The sequence below is a fragment of the Balaenoptera borealis genome (genome assembly GCF_965194805.1).
Source record: "Balaenoptera borealis genome assembly, chromosome: 10".
NCBI classification, from domain to species: domain Eukaryota; kingdom Metazoa; phylum Chordata; class Mammalia; order Artiodactyla; family Balaenopteridae; genus Balaenoptera; species Balaenoptera borealis.
Window position 1 is genome coordinate 78,609,027 of NC_138874.1, and position 14,690 is coordinate 78,623,716.

At 36.4% G+C, this 14,690-nt stretch overlaps 1 protein-coding gene across 2 annotated transcripts in view; it reads right to left on the bottom strand.

Moving 5' to 3' along the window:
• Positions 1–14,690, bottom strand: part of PRKG1 (protein kinase cGMP-dependent 1) — a 1,237,939-nt gene that overhangs the window by 580,820 nt on the left and 642,429 nt on the right. The window lies entirely within an intron of this gene.

A 14,690-nucleotide genomic window follows, 5' to 3' on the forward strand; every position in this document is an offset into this window, starting at 1 on the left:
GTGTTTCCATATAAATTTTAAGATTTTTTGTTCTAGTTCCATAAAAAATGCCATTGGTAATTTGATAGGGATTGAATTGAATCTGTAGATTACTTTGGGTAGCAGAGTCAGTTTCACAGTATTGATTCTTCCAATCCAAGAACATGGTATATCTCTCTATCTGTTGGTATCATCTTTAATTCCTTTCGTCAGTGTCTTATAGTTTTCTGCATACAGGTCTTTTGTCTCCCTAGGTAGGTTTATTCCTAAGTATTTTATTCTTTTTGTTGCAATGGTAAATGGGAGTGTTTCCTTAATTTCTCTTTCAGATTTTTCATCATTACTGTATAGGAATGAAAGAGATTTCTGTGCATTAATTTTGTATCCTGCAACTTTACCAGATTCATTGATTAGCTCTAGTAGTTTTCTAGTGGCATCTTTAGGATTCTCTCTATATAGTATCATGTCATCTGCAAACAGTGACAGTTTTACTTCTTCTTCTCCAATTTGGATTCTTTTTATTTCTTTTTCTTCTCTGATTGCCGTGGCTAGGACTTGCAAAACTATGTGGAATAATAGCAGTGAGAGTGGACATCCTTGTCTTGTTCCTGGATCTTAGAGGAAATGCTTTCAGTTTTTCACCATTGAGAATGATGTTTGCTATGGGTTTGTCCTATATGGCCTTTATTATGTTGAGGTAGGTTCCCTCTATGCCCACTTTCTGGAGAGTTTTTATCATAAATGGGTGTTGAAATTTGTCAAAAGCTTTTTCTGCATCTATTGAGATGATCATATGCTTTTTCTTCTTCAATTTATTAATATGGTGTGTCACATTGATTGATTTGCGTATATTGAAGAATTCTTGCATCCCTGGGATAAATCCCACTTGATCATGGTGTATGATCCTTTTAATGTGTTGTTGGATTCTGTTTGCTAGTATTTTGTTGAGGATTTTTGCATCTATATTCATCAGTGATATTGCTCTGTAATTTTCTTTTTTTGTAGTATCTTTGTCTGATTTTGGTATTAGGGTGATGGTGGCCTCATAGAATGAGTTTGGGAGTGTGGCTTTCTCTGCAATTTTTTGGAAGAGTTTGAGAAGAATGGGTGTTAGCTCTTCTTTAAATGTTTAATAGAATTCACCTGTAAAGCCATCTGGTCCTGGACTTTTGTTTGTTGGAAGATTTTTAATCACAGTTTCAATACTTGTGATTGGTCTGTTCATATATTCTATTTCTTCCTGGTTCAGTCTTGGAAGGTTATAACTTCCTAAGAATTTGTCCATTTCTTCTAGGCTGTCCAATTTATTGGCATAGAGTTGCTTGCAGTAGTCTCTTAGGATGCTTTGTATTTCCACAGTCTGTTGTAACTTCTCCTTTTTCATTTCTAAATTTATTGATTTGAGTCCTCTCCCTCTTTTTCTTGATGAGTCTGGCTAATGGTTTATCAATTTTGTTTTTCTTCTGAAAAACCAGCTTTTAGTTTTATTGATTTTTGCTATTGTTTTCTTTGTTTCTATTTATTTCTGCTCTGATCTTTATGATTTCTTTCCTTCTGCTAAGTTTGGGTTTTGTTTGTTCTTCTTTCTCTAGTTCCTTTAGGTGTAAGGTTACATTGTTTATTTCAGATTTTTCTTGTTTCTTGAGGTAGGCTTGTATAGCTATAAACTTCCCTCTTAGAACTGCTTTTGCTGCATCCCATGGGTTTCGGATCATCGTATTTTCATTGTCATTTGTCTCTAGGTATTTTTTGATTTCCTCTTTGATTTCTTCAGTGATCTCTTGGTTATTTAGTAACGTATTGTTTAGCCTCCATGTGTTTGTGTTTTTTACGTTTTTCTCCCCATAATTCATTTCTAATCTCATAGCATTGTGGTCAGAAAAGATGCTTGATATGATTTCAATTTTCTTAAATTTACTGAGGCTTGATTTGTGATCCAAGATGTGATCTATCCTGGAGAATGTTCCGTGCGCACTTGAGAAGAAAGTGTAATCTGCTGTTTTTGGATGGAATGCCCTATAAATATCGATTAAATCTATCTGGTCTATTGTGTCATTTAAAGCTTCTGTTTCCTTATTTATTTTCATTTTGGATGATCTGTCCATTGGTGTAAGTGAGGTGTTAAAGTCTCCCACTATTATTGTGTTACTGTCAATTTCCTCTTTTATAGCTGTTAGCAGTTGTCTTATGTATTGAGGTGCTCCTATGTTGGGTGCATATATATTTATAATTGTAGTATCTTCTTCTTGGATTGATCCCTTGATCATTATGTAGCGTCCTTCCTTGTCTCTTGTAACATTCTTTATTTTAAAATCTATTTTATCTGATATGAGTATGGCTACTCCAGCTTTCTTTTGATTTCCATTTGCATGGAATATCTTTTTCCATCCCCTCACTTTCAGTCTGAATGTGTCCCTAGGTCCGAAGTGGGTCTCTTGTAGACAGCATATATATGGTCTTGTTTTTGTATCCATTCAGCAAGCCTGTGTCTTTTGGTTGGAGCATTTAATCCATTCACGTTTAAGGTAATTATTGATATGTATGTTCCTATGACCATTTTCTTAATTGTTTTGGGTTTGTTTTTGTAGGTCCTTTTCTTCCCTTGTGTTTCCCACTTAGAGAAGTTCCTTTAGCATTTGTTGTAGAGCTGGTTTGGTGGTGCTGAATTCTCTTAGCTTTTGCTTGTCTGTAAAGCTTTTGATTTCTCCACCGAATCTGAATGAGATCCTTGTTGGGTAGAGTAATCTTGGCTGTAGGTTCTTCCCTTTCATCACTTTAAGTATATCATGACACTCCCTTCTGGCTTGTAGAGTTTCTGCTGAGAAATCAGCTGTTAACCTTATGGGAGTTCCCTTGTATGTTATTTGTCTTTTTCCCTTGCTGCTTTTAATAATTTTTCTTTGTCTTTAATTTTTGCCAATTTGATTACTATGTGCCTCAGCCTGTTTCTCCTTGGGTTTATCCTGTATGGGACTCTCTGCGCTTCCTGGACTTGGGTGGCTATTTCCTTTCCCATGTTAGGGAAGTTTTCGACTATAATCTCTTCAAATATTTTCTCTGGTCCTTTCTGTCTCTCTTCTCCTTCTGGGACCCCTTTAATGAGAATGTTGTTGCATTTAATGTTGTCCCAGAAGACTCTTAGGCTGACTTCATTTCTTTTCATTCTTTTTTCTTTATTTTGTTCCGCAGCAGTGAATTCCACCTTTCTGTCTTCCAGGTCACTTATGCGTTCTTCTGCCTCAGTTATTCTGCTATTGATTCCTTCTTGTGTAGTTTTCATTTCAGTTATTGTATTGTTCATCTCTGTTTGTTTGTTCTTTAATTTTCTAGGTCTTTGTTGAACATTTCTTGCATCTTCTCGATCTTTACCTCCATTCTTTTTTGAGGTCCTGGATCATCTTCATTATCATTATTCTGAATTCTTTTTCTGGAAGGTTGCCTATCTCCACTTCATTTAGTTGTTTTTCTAGGGTTTTATCTTGTTCCTTCATCTGGTACATACCCCTCTGCCTTTTCATCTTTTCTATCTTTCTGTAAATGTAGTTTTTGTTCCACAGGCTGTAGGATTGTAGTTCTTCTTGCTTCTGCTGTCTGCTAGTGTTGGAGGGTCTCCTGCAGAGGAAGGGGTGGGTGGGTGTGGCTCACCGTGGGGACAAGGACACTGGCAGCAGAAGTTCTGGGAAGTACTACTTGGCGTGAGCCCTCCCAGAGTCTGTCATGATACATTATTATTGATACATTATTATTGATACATTATTAACTAATACATTATTATTATTGACACATTATTAATAACTAATTGATACATTATTAACTAATGTCTGTACTTTATTCAGATTGATACCTTATTATTAACTAATATCTGCACTTTATTATTAACTTATGTCTGATTGATACATCATTATTAACTAATGTTTGTACTTTATTCAGATTTCCTTCGTTTTTAATCTAATGTCCCTTTTTTTGTTCCAGAACCCCATCCAGGATACCACTTTACATTTAGTCATGATGTCTCTTTAGGCAACTCTTGACTGTGACAATTTCTCATATTTTTTTTTGTTTTTAATGACCTTGACAGTTTTGCTGAGTAGTGGTCACTTATTCTGTAGAATGCTCCTCTACTGAAATTTTTTCTGGCATTTTTTTCATGATTAAGCTGAGGTTTTAGATTTTGCGGAGAAAGACCACAGAGGCGAAGACACCTTTTCATTCCATCATACCAAGGGTATATGCTATCCACAGTACTTATCACGGTTTTTACTGAACTTGACCACCTGTTTGAGGTAAAGTTTGTCAAGTTTCTCCATTATAAGGTTACTTCCCCCCAACCTTTCCACACTACATTCTTTGGAAGAAAGTCACTATGCTTGGCACAAACTTAAAGAGTAGAGAGCTATGTTTTACCTCTTTGAGGGTAGAGTATCTACATAAATTATTTGGAATTCTTCTGCGTGGAGATTTGTCTCTTCTCCTTCATTACTTATTTAATTACTTATTTATATCAGTATGGATTCATAGATATTTTATACTTTGGGTTATAATCCAATAACACTTTATTTTGTTGCTCAGAGTATTGTAGCTTTGGCCATTGGGAGTTCTTTCAGTTGGCTCCTATGTCACTTCTATATACCCCCATCCCCTTTTCTTTTAAAAAAAAAAACAGGTCCTTACTTTCTGATACAAGATGTTCCAAGCTCATTTTGAATATTTCTTGCCCACTCCTATAATTAGCCATTTCTCCAAAGAGCCCTGGTTCCTTCTGTTAGAGAACAATATTAGGAACCAGAGTTTGGGTGCTAGGTGAGCTCCTTTCTATTGGAGTGCTGTGACTTCTAAGTCCTCTCAGTTGAAAGAGCAAGGAAATATACATGTGTATACTAACCTTTGTATATACACATAACTGTAAATATTTCTATATGTAACCATCTGTATATTAAAGCTAAACATGAGTTCATACTGATGCCTCCAACTCATCTACTAACACGTAGATAATTCTAGCCTCTTCCCCTTGTTTATCTGTAAACTCCCACTCTTAACTGTGAGAATATGGCTCTCATCACCTGCCATCCATTTACTTAACAGTTCAATTCTAAAATAGATGTATAGAAGTATCAGAATTGTTAACCCATATCTTCAAGTTTTTCCCCTTTTTTTATGCCATTGACTGGTTGAAGAAACCAAGATATATTTTTTCAGCCTTTACCCTAATAATGCAGTATGTGAAATTCCACTTAAAGATTAAATTAGTCTGATTCTTGTTCATGAAGGTCACTGACTTACATGTCCACCATCTAATCTCTCCATGCTTTACACTGGAAAATTTACTCTGAATTTTCCCTAACCTTAAACAGTTTTACCCATCTAAACATAACAATAAGGCAAAAGAGAATTTTCTTTAAAATTATTAAATAAATCAGAGAATTAAGGTGGAGATTTTCAGAATAATGACACTCTCTGCCACTAAGTTACATCGTAATTAAAAAGAAAAAAAAAGGTCAAATTTGGGGGGGCAGTCATAACTTGCCTGTTTTCCTCTCTAGGGTTGAGTCAAGCCAGGTCTCTCTTTAATTTTCTCATGGTTATGCTGAAGTGGTTGGAGAGATGAGCTAGTGTTTCATTTCTCACTACCTTTCTTATTGTTTTCCTTTTGTATCAAAGGAAGGGTGGTGGTGCTGGGACACTATCAAACAGATCTGGCCTCAACATAATATACTGAGATTTAGAGAATTTAATAAACATATGAGTCATTGGAATTATCCCTATGATTTTATCCTGAACAACAAGTTTTTTATTTTTTTAAATCACTGTAGTTTTATGTTAAAAATAAACCATAAGGTTAAAGAGTTATAGAAGGAATGGTCTACAGTTAAGCATTATTTTTATTTTGAAGGATCATAGACACTGCATTGTTTGCTAGGTTTAGAAATCACATGCCTACAATGAGTATGTTTTACATGCCAACCCTCATGCATTCTCATATTTGTGGAAGAAAAAGATTGGGTGAATTTCCTGAGCCAGGGTCCTAGCCTTCACTCAGGACATTTCCCTTCCCACTTCTTTCCATCTATCAAATCTCACCCATTCTTCAGAATCCAGTTCAGTCTACCTTCCTCTAGGAAGCTTTTCTAATTATCTCTGACCACTGACCACTCCCTTCTGGATATCCCATAGCTGTAATTGTCTGTTGTATTAAACACTTGGTGTTTAATTAATTTAATAGAACTATGATTTTGTATAGTTCTATTTCATGATAAAAATGTCAAGTCTTAGGGTATGACTTAAATCCCTAAGGAAGGGAATGGTGTTATATTTTCTTTACTTCTCCATAGCACCGGATATCTTGCTAATCCCACAGGAAGCACTGATACCAACAGATCAATATCTGTAATAGTTCAGTTGGGTTTGATGGAATGGAATTCAGACAAAACAATGCTTTAAAAAGTTTGGGAACTTCAAAGAGCCTGTGGCAAGCCAGAGAGTCCTTCCTGGGAGATGGCTAATAAAAGACCAAGAATTTGTTTGCTAATGGTCCCACTAGCTATGGGTGAGCTAAACGTCCTTCTGTCAATTCTACTCCTAACCCACTCTCACAATTTTATTTCAATTATTTCTGTTTACTTCCTTCTGACAATCGATTCTTAAATTGTACTTTGTTTGGCAACATGGGAGTAGAAGAGATGGAATTTACACATTTTTTCAAAGGAGAATAGATTTGGACAAAAAAAATTAAAGTTATATCTAGACAGGTAGGAAAACAAATGTTTCCAGAGAGAGAGAAAACTGAGATTTTTTTTTTTTTTCCCTGCTAGTATTTCAAGGAGATCCTACTCTTTGGAAACTATAAAAGAAAAAAAAAAAAGAAAAAATCCCAAGTTAAAACTGCCAGTAAAATTAAAAGAACCACTCTGCAAAAAATCAATGGAGAAAAACTGTAGCTGATTTTTGGGTCAATTTAACTTTGCACTCTGCTTCTTAGTTAGAATGTATTTCTGTTTATTGGTTATGCTTATAGATAAAGATAAATTTAGATACACTTTTTTAATAGCATGATCTTTTCTGTAAATTTTAGCTTTGACCAAGGACCAGGTTTGATTCTAAGACAAAATCTGAGGGGCTTAGGACATATTGGTTGGGCTACTTTTCAAGTCCCCTGTCCTCCACGATCTGGAGTGGACATTTGTCATTTTGTGCCTGTCCTACATCCATTCTCTCTTCCTTATACCAACTGTGATCACCCTTGGGGGATTACTCCTGCCCTATTGTTACTATCCTGTGGGAGAGAGGAGTATAGTAATCTAGGTGACTGCCTTCTGCTTGGGGTGGCAGAGGGGCCAAATTCTCTTTCTCCCTTTGTCAACAGAGATGGGGAATCAGCACATAACTTAGACTTGGTACAAAGAGCTGCTCTCTTCCAAGAGATGAAATTTTGATCCAATAGTGCAAGAAGGAAAGAAACACTTGGCTATAAATCATCACACTGCAAGTCAATGGGATAGTTTCTATTAGAAGACAAATTCATACTTCCAGCTTCTAAGGATCTCATGTTTCTTTTGATTCTAATTCATTCCCAAGCCTGGTCTCCTAACCTGCTGTTGATTCTATCAACGTTTCCAATACATTCCTTTCTGCTTATTAGCTCAGTTGATTTCTGTTTCTGCAATCAAGAAACTTGTTTAGGACCCTTTATACATCTTCCCTCTTGACAAATATCTTGCTTTTCACTGGAGCCCAGTACACTGGAGTCCCCAGGTAATGAGAGGTAATGTATAATTCCCTGCAAAGGAGGCCAGTCCCTTCTGCTAAATCTCACCAGGGAGTCTCTGTTTCCTTCTCCCACTGGAAGCCTGTTTAAAAATGGCTTGAAAAATTACTTGAAACTCATGCTTAAAAATTCATTCTCAAACCATCTCTCAATGAATCAAAAATGTTCCACTTCATTAACTGCTCATCAGAAAGCTAAGTGTTTGAGGAATTGGCCATAATTCTCAAGGTTAAAGAAAGGCACATTTAAATGTCTCTTTGACCACAAAATAAAGAATGCTGATGGCATTTTGCTGCAAGACCTTCTCCACAACTCCATAATCCTGGAGCACAAGGTCAGCTTGATTCTTTTAATTATTAAGACTGGTGCTCAGAGATTGAAATTTGACCTTTTAATTTGACAATCTTCCATTCACCATTGCCGTGTATATCATGAACAATGTTATTGGAATAATTCCATAAACCACACATTTCTATATCTCTGCTTATATTTCATCTGAAAACAAAGTGATTTTTGTCATGAGGTTAACTTCCATGTTATTGTGGCAGAAGCAATTCAGTGTAGTGGTTAAGTGTACAGACTGCAGCCAGATCAACAGAAAAACCATTTAAACTAGAGTTTGAAAGACAGGTAGAATCTGGACATGGACATAAAACAATGGGAGTAAGGGGGTGAAGTGGGCTTCCCAAGTAGAGGAAACAACATCAGCAAAGCATAAAGGAAAAAAAAATAACATCGGGTATCACCAAGTGCTTAATACGTGCCCAGCTCTGTTCTAAATGCTTTATATACATTCATTCATGTTTCTTTTTTGTTTTTAATAAATGTATTTTATTTATTTTTCTTTGGCTGAATTGGGTCTTTGTTGCTGCACGCGGGCTTTCTCTAGTTGTGGTGAGCAGGGGCTACTCTTCGTTGAGGTGCGTGGGCTTCTCATCACGGTGGCTTTTCTTGTTGCGGAACACAGGCTCTAGGCATGCGGGCTTCAGTAGTTGTGGCTCGCGGGCTCAGTAGTTGTGGCTCGCGGACTCTAGAGCGCAGGCTCAGTAGTTGTGGTTCACGGGCTTAGTTGCTCTGCGGCATGTGGGATCTTCCCGGACCAGGGCTCGAACCCGTGTTCCCTGCATTGGCAGGCGGATTCTTAACCACTGCGCCACCAGGGAAGCCCCATTCATGTTTTTTTATCCCAGCAGTGCTACGCCATAGTAGCCATTATTATCAGTATTTTACAGATGAGGAAACTGAGACGAAGAGGGTTCGAGTAATTTGCCCACAGCCACACAGGGAGGAGCTGGAAAAAGCAGGATTCGTAGCCAGGCAGCCGGGCTTCACAGTCTGTACTCTTGAATTGACCCTATGCAGTACTGCCAATTGTAACGTCACTAGAGTATAGGGTATGTTAAGGGGGATGATAAGGAATCAGGTTGGAAAGGTCTTGTTGGTCCAAACTGCAGAAGACCGTGCATATCCTGATAAGGAGTATGAAAAATATTCTGAACTCAGTAGCAGGTCATTAAGGCTTTTGAGCAGTGGATGACATGATTATAGAGTTATACTTTAGGAAGAATCTGGCAGTGGTAAAGAGGATGAATTGAAGGGCGACTAAACATATGAGTATGAGTTAGGTGGCTATTCTCATAGCTAAGGCAAGGGCTGAGAGAGTTTGAATTACACAAATTTTTCAAAGAATCAGCTTAGGGTAACAAACACTGAGGTCTTCCAACGTGCCAGGAATGGGAAACACAAAGATGAATTTTGCCTACGTAGCTTAGTTAACCCCCATAAAACCCTGTACATGTTAGGTCCACAATACAAAGTTTGTTAAATGAATGGTTGTACACATATTAGGGGCAACTTTGAAGAGCATGACTAAGTGTGGTCAAAAGCTAGAGGCAATGAGAAGGAGGAATTTATAGATAATATTCACTCCTGAAACCATTTGTGTCATTGCCTACTATATTTATTGGGTTAAGAGTGCATTGTACAGGGCTTCCCTGGTGACGCAGTGGTTGAGAATCTGCCTGCCAATGCAGGGCACACGGGTTCAAGCCCTGGTCTGGGAAGATCCCACATGCCACGGAGCAACTGGGCCCGTGAGCCACAACTACTGAGCCTGCGCGTCTGGAGCCCGTGCTCCGCAACAAGAGAGGCCGCGATAGTGAGAGGCCCGCGCACCGCGATGAAGAGTGGCCCCCACTTGCTGCAACTAGAGAAAGCCCTTGCACAGAAAGGAAGACCCAACACAGCCATAAATAAATAAATAAATAAATAAATAAATAAAAATTTAAGGGAAAAAAAAGTGCATTGTACAACTATATATTTCTGATGGGAAAAAAGTCACTTAATAAGCATGTTTAATTAAATCTTATGAGAATCCTAGAGTCCAGAATAAAATCTGTGGGCAAAGAACTTTTATAATGTATTATGGTGGCAAAACACTTGAATTTGAAATAGATATGGCAGCTGGTCTCATTTTATACATCTAAAACCTCAGTGCCACAAATTTGCCTATATTCTATAATATTCAAGGCTCCATTCCCTAATAATTGCATATACACATATATAATTTTAAGAAAAGGAATCATGCCTCTCAGTCTCCAAATGCTGTAGCACTTGAAAATTTAAACAATTACAAACAGAATTAAGCAGTATTTACAGGGCCCTACTCAATATCTGTCTATTATCCCACATATTTTATGACAGACATTTGTTTTTTAAAAAATCTCACCATACTATCTCCATGCTTATTCTCTCATAGTGAGGTTACTGCTATTACCAGTGAATACTCTGAAATAATAAAAATAATACATTGTACAGTACATACTATAAAGGAACTGATTGTTCTGTATTTGTTATTTAATACAGTTTCCCTTTCTAATATCACAATAAGATAGAATGAAAACAAGTAATACTTAATAGACTTTCCTCCTCTTACAATTCAGAGTCATAGAGAGGTTAACAGTGTAATTATCTAGAAAATGAAAGTAAGTATAAGATTTTATCATATATAGAATCATGAAGGGCCATGATCTGTCATGGCCTGCTGTGCTCATTTGAAATAAAGGTTCTAAATGTACCAAATTATTTCCTGATATTTCTATATTCTAATTCAGCATCACAAATATTTTTTCAATATCTTAAAATGAAAAAAAAAGTGTAACCTGAAAAATATCTTCCTATACAACGTTTGCCAAACATCCACTGTGTGCTGGACATAGATTTACTTCTTGAACTAATCTTTCCTTGGTTAGTTCCATCGGCTACATAATCTTCTCTATAATCAGTATACATTCAGTCTCTCACTTTCTGCAGCCCCTAAACACAGATTTCTATGAAACATGAATCCAGTGGAACTAGGAACTTGAAACTAAACAAAGTAAAGTTCCTCTGCTTACCGCCTAATTCCAATTAAGCCCTCCTTGATTTAGTTTAGATTCTGGGCATGTGGCCCAGGACTTAATTTCATGGTTATACTAAATCATGGGCACCATCAGCAGTGTCCTCTTCAATTCAGATTTACACACTTGCACAGAGTCTAGCAAGTAACCCAAGAAGGAAGGAAAAATGCAGAACTTCTAAACTGTGCTGAAATAATTTCCTTACTAATGATTGAAAAGCTTACTCAAATCCCTTGATTGTTTTGTTTTTACTAAGTAAACGTGCACCCAATAAGAGAGTATTTATGCACACTATTGGCTTTCTCAGGCTTAAAATGTGTGGAGAAATTTAGAACAGTAAACAGAGATGAGAATACAATATAATGAAAAGTTTAAAAATCAAGGAATTTGAGATTATCCAAATCTTAGTAAAAGGAATAAGGAGGTGACTTATTAACTTTTAAATATGTGAAAAGTATGAAGAATATGTCTGCCAACTTTCCAATTTACCAGATATAACCAAAATAGGTTTAAATTCAGAGAGATGACACAGGAAACTTTTTGATTTTTAAGTAGTAGCAGCTTCAGTTTTTAAGCAGATTTTTAAGCTGAAGTGAGTTGTGTTTTTTATTTCCTTAAAGAAAGTTAAGAATAAGATAAAATAGAAGTTTTGATCTTGCATAGAGATGGCTTGACTCTTAAATATTATAACCTCAATAGAAGTATTTTCAATTTGTGGAACATAAAAAAGTTTAGTAGGTATTACACATTCTTGTTAAACTTGTGTCCATTTCCAAAAGATGATCAAACACGACAAAACATCTGCAATCCAGATAGCTAAACTGTATTTTTGCGAATTTCAGGTGACTTAGAACTTTGTTTTTTAAAGGCTTACAGGGCATCAGCAGCATCAGCAAGCCCGGGAACTTGTTAGAAATACAAATTATGAGACTCCATCCTTGACCTACAGCATCAGAATATTTACTGCAACAAGAAAGTTTGTTGATTCTTACGTACACTCAAGCTTGGGAAGCATTGACTTAGAAGGTCCAATTGAGTGGGTCACCTAAATCTTTCATATTCAATTCTGTTGGAATCTGTCACTACTGTACTTTGAAAATATTCAAGATCCAATTGTTCATTTGTACTCAGTTTGTAAGGAACTGATGTTGATAATATCTTTGTGGCTTTCAAAGCATAGGTTCCTCAAACCAAAAAAGGGTTTAGCTGCCATTCACTACTACTTATTTTCCTATTAAACAGCTGATGGAATTAATTTGAGACACTTGAGAATGTGATACTATTAGAACAATTATAACAACTATACCAAAATACACTGACCTTTACAGAATATTCTAGGCTCAGTCAGCAATAGGTAGTTACCAGAGTCTAAATGGAACCGGTTTGCAGGGCAGAAGTTGAGACACAGATGTAGAGAACAAATGTATGGACACCAAGGGGGGAAAGCGGCGGGGGGTGGGGGTGGTGGTGGGATGAATTGGGCGATTGGGATTGACATGTATACACTAATGTGTATAAAATGGATGACTAATAAGAACCTGCTGTATAAAAAAATAAATAAAATAAAATTCAAAAATTAAAAAAAAGAGAGTCTGGAACCTTTGTAAAAGAGCTAATAGATCTTTGTGATTAGATTTTGTAATACACACTTTCAGTAATCAATTGTTGTATTCACCAGTATTCATTAAAAAATTTGTTTTTACTTTTTTCAACTTTGAACAATAATTAAAGTATACTAAAATGCACATAAAGTATATAATTTAATTTGTCTTGACACATACATACACCTGTTACTATCCATTTTAAATTAAATATTTTATTTAATATAAGCAAATGTAATAGTAACTCTGTGATGTACACATTACTAAGAGTTCCATTCAAGTTTCATCAATGTGCCAAGGCTAAAATCATGCACTATTTATGATCAGACTGCTTAAGCAAAGATTACTATATAATCTTGGTTTAAATATGAAGGGAAAAATCTATGGCCAGGCTTTAGCTTAAGCATTAATACTTAAATGGCCTCCATATGGGTTCATCTAGCTGAGATTCATTTGGACTAAAACACCGATACTATATTGTCTATTATAGTGTCATTTAAGTTGTGAATTTAATCGTGTAGTAGCTTTAGAATTTCTAATTTTATGCAGTTTTTGTGTAATAGTGTGATTATAAGATACTACGGACATTAAAATTATTTTTTACATTAATTATCGTGGAGTAGTATACTGAAATTACCAAGGCAGAAATATATAACTTATTTATCAGAGATAATTTGGATTAAATCACTATATAACTCTAATTAATTAGTTTTACACAAAAAAAATTGGGTCTGAATTTTGGTAGGCAATTCTGATTTAAAATTAATTACAATTTAAAAAGATAACCATCGGGGCTGTTAATCAATAGTAGAATCAACAGTTTTTATCCTGTAATGAATATTATTTGCTCACCCAGCCTTGATTTCTCTCGTCCTCCTCCCTAACAGACTCTGATTTTGTTTAGGTGTCTGTTCCTCGTCCTACCACCCGGATGCTCCAGAGGAAGCTGACCCCTCAACATGATTAGTCTGTGAGCTATTCCATTTCGCTTGCCAACGACTGGTTCAAAAATGGGGCCAGTGAGATGAAAAATGCTTCACTAGGAACTTGTGGGAAAGTTCTTCTTAACTATTTCCCAGAGCATCTGGTAAGGACTCTCCCTCTTCCTCTGGATTCTGTTGCCCACAGATGTGAAACTCATTTATTCAGCTATCAATTTGAGGATGGAAGAGGGCAGAGCCAACAGGATCCAACGGGAACAAAGCTGGAGCCACTGATGGTCAGCCTGAGGCTGCTCTACCTCTGAATTTTCAATTATGAGACAATTTCCTCACTTTTTTAAAAGTACGTTCGAATCAGATTTTGCTTCGTTCGCATCAAAAATCACTTAACTAGCAAAAATAATTTCCTTAACCAAAAAGTATAAACATCATTTTATTTATTTTTATAAATATATTTATTTTATTTATTTATTTTTGGCTGCATTGGGTCTTTGTTGCTGCACGCGGGCTTTCTCTAGTTGTGGCGAGCAGGGGCTACTCTTCCTTTTGGTGCTCAGGCTTCTCATTGTGGTGGCTTCTCTCATTGCAGAGCACAGGCTCTAGGTGCGTGGGCTTCAGTAGTTGCGGCACGTGGCCTCAGTAGTTGTGGCTCATGGGCTCTAGAGCGCAGGCTCAGTAGTTGTGGTGCACAGACATGTGGGGTTTTCCCAGACCAGGGCTCGAACCCGTGTGTCCTGCGTTGGCAGGTGGATTCTTAACCACTGCGCCACCAGGGAAGCCCACAAATATCATTTAATTGGTGCTATTTAAAATCAGAATACTTGTGTTAAATAGCAAAAGAACAGTAATAGTGTACTGTTTATTATAGTTCAGTCTGTTAAGGTTTTTTTTTTTTTCCTATTAAGCCTAAAGACTTTCTTCCTAAAAGAAGATAGCTCTTCAAATCACATCATTACTAACAGCAGGGACTCAATCCTTGTTAAATATAGATGAATTTAAAACCAATTAT